Genomic DNA, 10,036 nt, shown 5'->3' with positions numbered 1-10,036 from the left:
CATCAATGATGTTTCTGTCGCAAAAGAATTTCCCGATGTATTTCCGAAAGAATTATCGGGACTACCTCCACACCGATCCGTTGAATTTCAAATAGATCTCGTACCAGGAGCTGCACCAATAGCTCGTGCTCCATACAGACTCGCACCCAGCGAAATGAAGGAACTTCAAAGTCAATTACAAGAACTTTTAGAGCGTGGTTTCATACGACCAAGCACATCACCATGGGGAGCTCCTGTTTTGTTTGTCAAAAAGAAGGATGGTACATTCAGGTTGTGTATCGACTACCGGGAGTTGAACAAACTTACCATCAAGAACCGTTATCCACTACCAAGAATCGATGAGTTATTTGATCAGCTGCAAGGTTCGTCAGTTTACTCGAAGATTGATTTACGTTCGGGATATCACCAAATGCGGGTGAAGGAGGATGATATTCCGAAGACTGCTTTTAGGACGCGATACGGTCATTATGAGTTTATGGTTATGCCATTTGGTTTAACTAACGCACCAGCTGTGTTCATGGACCTTATGAACCGAGTGTGTGGACCATATCTTGACAAGTTTGTCATTGTTTTCATCGATGACATACTTATTTACTCAAAGAATGATCAAGAGCACGAAGAACAATTGAGAAAAGTGCTAGAATTATTGAGGAAGGAACAACTGTATGAAAAGTTTTCAAAGTGTGCATTTTGGTTGAAAGAAGTTCAATTCCTCGGACATGTAGTGAACAAAGAAGGTATTCAGGTTGATCCGGCAAAGATTAAAACCGTTGTAAACTGGGAAACCCCGAAAACTCCGAAGCATATACGCCAATTTTTAGGACTGGCTAGTTACTACAGAAGGTTCATCCAAGATTTTTCCAAAATAGCAAAACCCTTGACTGCATTAACGCATAAAGGGAAGAAATTTGAATGGAAGGATGAGCAGGAGGAAGCGTTTCAATTGTTGAAGAAAAAGTTAACTACGGCACCTATATTGTCATTGCCTGAAGGGAATGATGATTTTGTGATATATTGTGACGCCTCGAAGCAATGCCTCGGTTGTGTATTAATGCAACGAACGAAGGTAATTGCTTATGCATCCAGATAATTGAAGATTCACGAGCAAAATTATACGACTCACGATTTAGAATTGGGCGCTGTTGTTTTTGCATTAAAGACTTGGAGGCACTACTTATATGGAGTCAAAAGTATCATATATACCGACCACAAAAGTCTCCAACATATATTTGATTAGAAACAACTGAACATGAGGCAGCGTAAGTGGATTGAATTATTGAATGATTACGACTTTGAGATTCGTTACCACCCGGGGAAGGCAAATGTGGTAGCCGACGCTTTGAGTAGAAAGGACAGAGAACCTATACGGGTAAAAGCTATGAATATAATTATTCGTACTAACCTTACTACTCAAATAAAGGAGGCGCAGCAAGGAGTTGTAAAAGAAGGAAAGTTGAAGAATGAAATATCCAAAGGATTGGAGAAACATCTTGATATTCGGGAAGACGGAACCCGGTATAGGGCTGAAAGAATTTGGGTACCAAAGTTTGGAGATGTGAGAGAAATGGTACTTAAGGAAGCACATAAAACCAGATATTCAATACATCCCGGAGCGGGGAAGATGTACAAAGATCTCACGAAACATTTTTGGTGGCTGGGTATGAAAGCTGATATTGCTAGATACATAGGAGAATGTTTGACGTGTTCATGTTTGACGTGTTCTAAGGTCAGAGCTGAACATCAGAAACCATCAGGTCTACTTCAACAACCTGAAATCCCAGAATGGAAATGGAAAAACATCACCATGGATTTCATTACAAAATTGCTAAGGACTGCAAGTGGTTATGATACAATCTTGGTAATAGTTGACCGTCTTACCAAGTCAGCACACTTTCTACCAATGCGAGAAGATGATAAAATGGAAAAGTTAGCACGACTATGTGACGACCCGGAAATTTTCAACCAAATTTAAACTTAATCTTTACTTGATTCTGACACGATAAGAAAAGTCTGTTAAGTTGAGTCTCAAAAATTTTGAACTGTTTCATATATTCAATTGACCTTCGACTGTTCTAGACGATTCACGAACAACTAGTTATAAATAGTTACATATATATTTAAATATATATATATATATATATATATATATATATATATATATATATATATAATAATTTGAAATATTATTTGATATAATATATGATTTAATTTTAGGAAATAAATATATAAAATAATATGCGATGTAATGAAAACTACTATTATAAATATATAAATATGTATATATATATGTATATATAAATATTTCTTGTAAATATATAAAATTATATTAAATCTAATTGTTTAAAAATATATAATATATTTATTTTAGTAGTTAAAACTTGCTATTTAAAACTATTTGTATGTAGAAAGAAAATATATTAAAAATAATTGATTTCGAGCCTAATTAGTAAACGTCAATGACACTCGGTTGAAGTTTCGTTAGTTTTAATATAGATATAATACATGTTCATGAATGATTAAGATAAAAGTTGGACTGTAAATTGATTACGAAGATTTTAGATTTGTTTAAAATATTTTTACATTTTTAAGTTTAAATATTAGTACTCCGTACACATAAATTGGAACAGAAAATAAACAATTATCGAACTTTTTTGATCAGGTTTCAAACAGTTAATAACCAGAATAAATAAATGATCTTAATTTAAAAATTTGGGATTTTTATGAACAAATTTATATTTTAACTGTTTAGCAATGGACCCGAAATAATATCCGCTTTAAACTGTCGGTAGAATAATTAGGCGGCTTACTATGTCTTCATGTTTCTTTTCTAGTGCATATTTTTTTATAATATTTTTTTATTATTATTATATTATTATTATATGTCATTGTAATTGTAATTATATGTATATGTATTTATGTGATATGCATAAGATATATATATATATATATATATATATATATATATATATATATATATATATATATATATATATATATATATATATATATATATATATCCCTGCACCACATTGCTCGATCACCCAACCTTCACTCTCACTAGCCACCATCTCCGGCTACCATCACCATTCCTTACACCACCACCAAAAGAACCAACTCCGGCCACCTTCTCTCTCTCATCCTATCTATATCTCACATCTATTTCTGTTTCTTGTTCTGGTTATATCGTGAACGAACACCATCTTTTGGACACCCCAAAAACTGCAGCCCATCACCATCCACAACTCGAACCCAGTTTAAACTGCTGCTGCACTTATGGTTCCTGTTTACTGTGACCATCAACACCGTAACCACCATCATCACAACCATCTAAAAATAGCTGCCATGTTTCCTGAACATTTACAGCTACCTCTGCTCTTTGTTACTATTCGTGTTCGTATGCAGCCAGGAACCACCTAAAATCCATCAACCAACATTAAAAGTAATCGTTAGTTTATGCTTCTGCCTTGTTATCAAAACCCACATTTTGCTACAGTAAGTAAAAGAAGAAGATGATACTATAGTGCACCAGTTTGCTGTTGTTTGGTTCGATCTTCACAGGCTGCTGCTCTCCATTTTTTTTATGTTTCTGTTACAGCAACAACAATTATGTTGTATGGTGATAACAAAAGACTTTGATTAATTAGCAAGGAGTCTGTGTAAAGATGAAGATGATTCACGATGGGTATACATGATTAAGTGAGATAGATAGATGAAGATGATAGTTTAATTAGTAGATAATGATAGATGATTATGTTATGATTAACAAGATGGTTATGGTAAGATGATGATAGTGATTTGATAATATTATAGATTTTCTGCTTTAAACCACTGCAAACGTTTTTCTGTGTACCCTTGCAAAAACCACCACGAGATCCACCACCCTCAATCACCACACCTGATTACCATCATGTTCAAGCCATCACCTAGATCAATCGACCACCGGGAACAACCATTATCAATCACCATTACTGTTGCTGCCGTTTTAATATTTCTGTCGGTTCAGCCGGAAAATATCACGACCACCCCTTTATATTACTATTGCATTCTCCTATTTATTTAATGGGGGAATTATGATGCAGTTAGAATAACGATCGAGATGATGAACGTGTTATAGAATGCTGAAGGATCACGATGATGATGAGAATTGATAACCGGCGACTGTTTTCATCATATTTTTTTTTACATCAACGAAACCCTATTTGTCATTCTTACTCGATCCTTGCTATTGTGTCCGGTTAAAATTCAGTCCCTTGAGTCCAACGGCTTAATGGACCGCTTGATTGGGCTTCCATGTTTCTGTTATTGGGCCGAATTCTTTTTGGTATTTTTGGGTCGAGACAGAAGACCGGGTTAAATAAGATAGAGATGGGGATAAAAATTGATGTGGTAGCGGAGGGGTATAAAATACTATTGAATTTTTAATACAAAATACTACAAAATATGACACAAGTTTTATTAATTTACGGATGGGATATACCTAAACCTTGCTACAACACTATAGGCAGTGTACCTAATCGTAGAGTAGTGTAGTTTTTAGTAAGTCCGGTTCGTTCCACAGGGAGCTGGTGATACTTACTATATTTTTAACAACTATATTTATACAAAATATATATAATTATATAAGTAGTAATATTATTATAAAAGGGGGGTTTTACCGTTTAATGACCGGTTTGTCGATTCTATATTTTAAGCGCAAAGATAAATGACGATAATTAAAGTGCGTAAAATAATGACAATAAATAACATGACAGTAAATAAAATTGCGAGTAATAAAATGACAGTAAATAAAGATACGATGAGAAATACAATAAAAGAATTATGCTTATTTAAACTTCCGTAATCATGATGTTTGACGTGTTGATTTTAATTTATTACCATGGGTTAATTGTCCTTTGTCCTGGTTTATTTGATACATCTATCTGGTTTTTGTCCATAATAGTGCATCGGTGATAAATATAAAGTGCGAGTATCCTCGTCAAATTACCCTTATACCCGAAGTCAAATATTCCAACTGATTAAGGATTTAAACTGTGACGCAGTTATCACTTCTGTCAACAATTACACCAGTTATCACTGTATGTAATCCACCCCTGTTTTAATTAGTTTATGAATATTAATTCATCCACTTGATCAGAATGAATAATCAATTACCCAACCCAATTGATTAATTAAATGATTATAACAGATTCCATATGAACGTCACTAAATAGGACAACCATAATCATTATTAATTATTAGGTTAATTAATTTGAAGATAGGTTCGACAGACTCCAATGAGTTGTCACTCAATTAGACAATACCCCCCATCTATTAATAGTCAATAGTCCAATTTCCACAAGTGTCGGTCTTTTGCCCAAACCTTAATTATGGTACAAAGTTCAATAACCCCGTCTTAATATTTTAGCCCAACATCACGATTACTTCGGCTCAAATAAGCATAATAATAACTTAGCTACGAGACATTAATGTAAAAAGGTTGAACATAACTTACAATGATTAAAAATAGCGTAGCGTTACACGGACAGAATTTCGACTTACACACTCAAACGATCTCTATCATAAATCTTATTATTATCATAATTTAAAATTAAAATTAAGATTATTGTTATATCTTATTAAGTTAACATTATGATAGAGATATAGAATATAGATATTGATAATTGATATAGATATTTGATCGATATATAAAAAAAAAAGATCGAAAAAGTTCTTCTTTCCTTCCTCGTTACATAGATCGTTACATAGCCTTTTATAGGCGAAATTAGAAATTGAATTTTCATTTATGACCCCTGAACTATGCTCAATTAACAACTTTTTATTATTTAATATTATTCTTATTATGAATTATTTAAATATTATATTTTATTCTTGTGCATAGTTGACTCGTAATTTTTACACCGTTGCGTCGAGCGCTGAAAGTTGGTTCATGCCCCGGTTCCGGATTTTCGAACGTCCTTTCGTACAATTTTATATCGTGTACTTTGCGTTTTGTAACTTGTACTCTTGTCATTTTTAGACGTTCTTCATCAATAATTTGAACCTTTTTAATTGTATCTTGTACATTTGAGCTTTTTGGACCTTTTGGTCTTTCAAATCTTCGTTTTTGTCTTTAAATCTTCATTTTCGAGCGATTTGCATCTTTCGTCTTCGCACTTATTTATTTAACTATTACAACTAAAAATAAGGAAATTACATTTAAAAACTTTACATATTGGAACGATATTGCTACTAAATATATGTTCATTTGGAACACTATCAAATATCCCCACACTTGAGCGTTGCTTGTCCTCAAGCAATACAGAACTTGAAATAAAAACATACATGAATCACTTTTTTATTCATCACATTGTGTACATCAGTGATTTTGATATAGCGGTATAAACAATGACAGTAATGATGGTTAAAGGTGGGTGTGTCTTTTATAGTTACCTCGGGTTTAGGTCAACGACACTTGCAATCAAATAGCCGATTTACTTTCGGTTTCCAAAGCAAAGTGCACATTTGAAAGGCGGTTTACAGTCCCACATGACTATAAAAATGTAGATTCTTTAGGAAATTGGATCTTTATGAAAACATTTGATCTTTTAAAAATTCAAGCTAGATTTTACCCTAGACAAGTTTTCTGATTTGACCCACCATCGGTGTTGCAAAATATATTTGTGGATCAATATTTTGGCTAAAAACATTTAGGTTCGTGTAATCCACTGCTATCCCGGTATCGGAAAGCACACATCCAATTTACTTGTTCCGTATATTACCTTTCGGTAAACTACCGTCCGGTTGTAAAGGAAAGCGATGAACAAGAAACTGTTAGGGCAATGTCCCGTGACATGCAGATGATTATGGTCTTTTAACGTGTCGGATGCTAAAACTATCCTTGGTAGGAGCGATAGTAAAGATCATCCTATGATTTTTCGGTCTGGCACAAGGTCCTGTCTCCGACCATGCTATGCAACCACCGTTCTTACGGTTGACACCCGATTTGGTTCAGGTGACCTAATGAATTCCAGGTGAATTCCTAGGATTTTACGTTCAATGGTAATGAACGCATTGAAAATGGGTTTTCAGAAAACAAATCGGTTTGTATTTTTGATCAAAATATTTTCTCGTTCAAGCTCGAGTTTAGATATCATTGAATTCCATGAGTTTGAATTCTCAATCTTTAAGGTCAATTCTCAAGGATTGAGTAATATCAGTCTTAAAAGCTGATTTTTAATCTTTAAGGAGATTATCCTTTCTGGGGATCTGATTCATTAGTCTTATCAAGCTAATTTGCACGGTGCCTCCCCATTGTACGAGATAAATCCTTCTCATGGTTAGGATAAATCTGACCACTTGGCGACCCTGTTTGATGCTGAGGTCCGTGGATTTCCTGCTGATTTTAGAGATGACTTTTCTAGATTTTTCGTCAACCTACAGCTGGTCTGGACGACAACTTCTTGACCTAAATCAAGAAGCGCGTGTCTTTTTCGGAAGACTTTACTTCCTTTTAATGATGACATTGATTCATCGTGTAGATCCATCTTTCTTTCAAAAGTATTACAGTAAACCGGGTAAAACTGATTAGTATCGTCCAAAGCAAAAGTACCTGCAATAATCTTGTACAAAGATATGTGATAGATAGTTTTTAATTGAATAACTTGGTACATTCTCCCCACACTTAGTTTCTTTCTTTGCCTTTTTATTCTCCTTTATTCCATTTTAAATGAATTCAATCGTTTTAGGGTGTTTCTCAATTTATGTCCTTTCCGAGGTAACGATAATTTCGGCATTAACACCTAGTTTTATCGTTCATAAATATGTATAAACATGATTTTGAATTCATTTAGTTAAAAAATTTTAAAATTTTCATAATATTTAGAAAATAAGCCAAGTATAAACCCGAGAGAATTTATAACCCTTCCCCACACTTGAGATCATGCAATGCCCTCATTTGCATGAAATCAGACTAAATTTAAATTCATGAGGGTGATTAGTGTAGAAAAGTGATTAAAAATACCGAGTTTGCAAACATATTGTTGTTATTTCACATTTGATATTTTGCGTCTTATCGTCAAAATTAGTACCTTTTGCTGAACTTAATGTTAGTCTTTGAAAGTGCGCTGTTTTACCCTGTTTTGTACATAATAAAATACAAACATACATATACATATTTTTGAAGTTTGGTATATAACCCCACGTTCAAAAATTAATATAATATTTTTTTTGCATACTTTAGATCAATAAAATTAAATGATAACAAAATTTGTCGCCCCGCCCTCGGGTAAAGCAATTTCGGCTCAACGACCTAGTCTTTAACTCACGACGAATTTTAGAAATCATTTTTTAAACTTAATGAAATAAAGTAAATTTTTGTTTTTAAAATCATTCAAAACATAAATTTAAAAAGCATATTAATTTTATATAAAACCTACTAAATAAAAAGATTTAGAATGGAGGGAGAAAACTAGTTCTTTAGTGTCTGCTAGCGGAAAAGACCAATCGGATTCCATTCTCGGAACTACACAAGAACAGAACAACTAACTCTAGATAGCATTTTCTTTTTAGAACATTTGAATCTCCCCACACTTAGGTAGCTGTGGTGTCGAAATTGTGATTAACTTTATCGTCAATTTCTCTTGGTCCATAATCAACTTGCCTATCTGTGACTTTTTCTTTAAGCCAGTGCCCGGCTTCTTCCGTAATATCCTTCAACTAGCTTCGCCCTTTCTTTAGGCGACAGATTGGATACTAACCGGTTACATAACTTAAAGTTCCCCTTACTTCTAGCATCAATAGCCCGTTTAAAAAGTTTCTTCATTGAACTGTTAATAACGGGGTCATCTAATTTCGTATCAACAACGGGGTCCTTTGTTATTGGGTTATCATTAGGTGTTACTTCATTTTTCCCACACTTAGGCGTTTCATTATTGCTAAGCACTGCCGTTGGAGTTGGTAAAACAACATGGTTATTACCAATCGTTTTTATTGGTTCAACGGTTTTGGTTGGTGGAGGTTTAGATTTTCGAATCATAAAGGTGATCGATTTGTCACCACTTTTAAGTGTCATTCTTCCATTTCCTACATCAAATAACGCCCCGGTGGACGCAAAGAATGGTCGACCTAAAATTAGAGGAATGTTTGGGTCCTCTTCTATGTCAATGACAATGAATTCGACTAGAAAGGTTAAATTTCCTACTTGAACGGGTAGGTTGTCAACAATTCCAACTGGGTGTTTAATGGTTTGATCAAAGAGTCGAACACTCATATCCGTTGGACTTAACTTACCTACTCCTAATCTCTTATATAATGAAAGAGGCATAACACTTACACTTGCACCTAAATCTGCTAGTGCATCATACATGACACAATCACTAAGTAGACAAGGAACAATAAATTCACCCGGATCACCTATCCTAGGAGGAGGTTTTGGTGGAACTGTCTTCACCGGGTTTACTTCTACGGCTTTTGTTTCTTGTACTTTCTTATACTTCTTCTTCTTCTTCTTTCCAATGGTATCACCAACTTTATTGCCTATTACTTGCTCATACTCAACTCCTTTTCTTGGAAACGGGATGGGTGGTTTATATGGTGCCACCACTGGCTTTACATACTCTGGTGGTGGTAGTGTAACTTCTTCATTGTTACTCACATCTAAAACCTTCCCATCTTCTGGAGCTGGTTTTTCAGAATTTGTTGACACCATGTTAACATTCTCTTTCCGAGGATTTACTTCAGTATTACTTGGTAGCTTTCCTTGTTCCCTCTCACTCATCATGCTAGCAAGAGTACCTACGTGTTTTTCTAGATTCAAAATGGAAGCTTGTTGAGTTCTTAATGACTGATCAAACCTCTCGTTCGTTTGGGTTTGAGTTTCAATAAATTGTGTTTGAGATTCAACTAGCTTGAATACCACGTCTTCCATATTTGACTTTTTCTCTTCAGTTTGTTGTTGTGGTTTATATAAACCAGGTCTTTGTTGATTGAAAGTGTTGTTTTGAGTTGGTTGGTTATTCGGACCTTGTTGGTTATACCAGTTATTTTCGGGTCCTTTTGG

This window comes from Rutidosis leptorrhynchoides, chromosome 7, assembly GCF_046630445.1.
Source record: "Rutidosis leptorrhynchoides isolate AG116_Rl617_1_P2 chromosome 7, CSIRO_AGI_Rlap_v1, whole genome shotgun sequence".
NCBI lineage: Eukaryota > Viridiplantae > Streptophyta > Magnoliopsida > Asterales > Asteraceae > Rutidosis > Rutidosis leptorrhynchoides.
Note: the sequence above shows the minus strand (reverse complement) of the source record.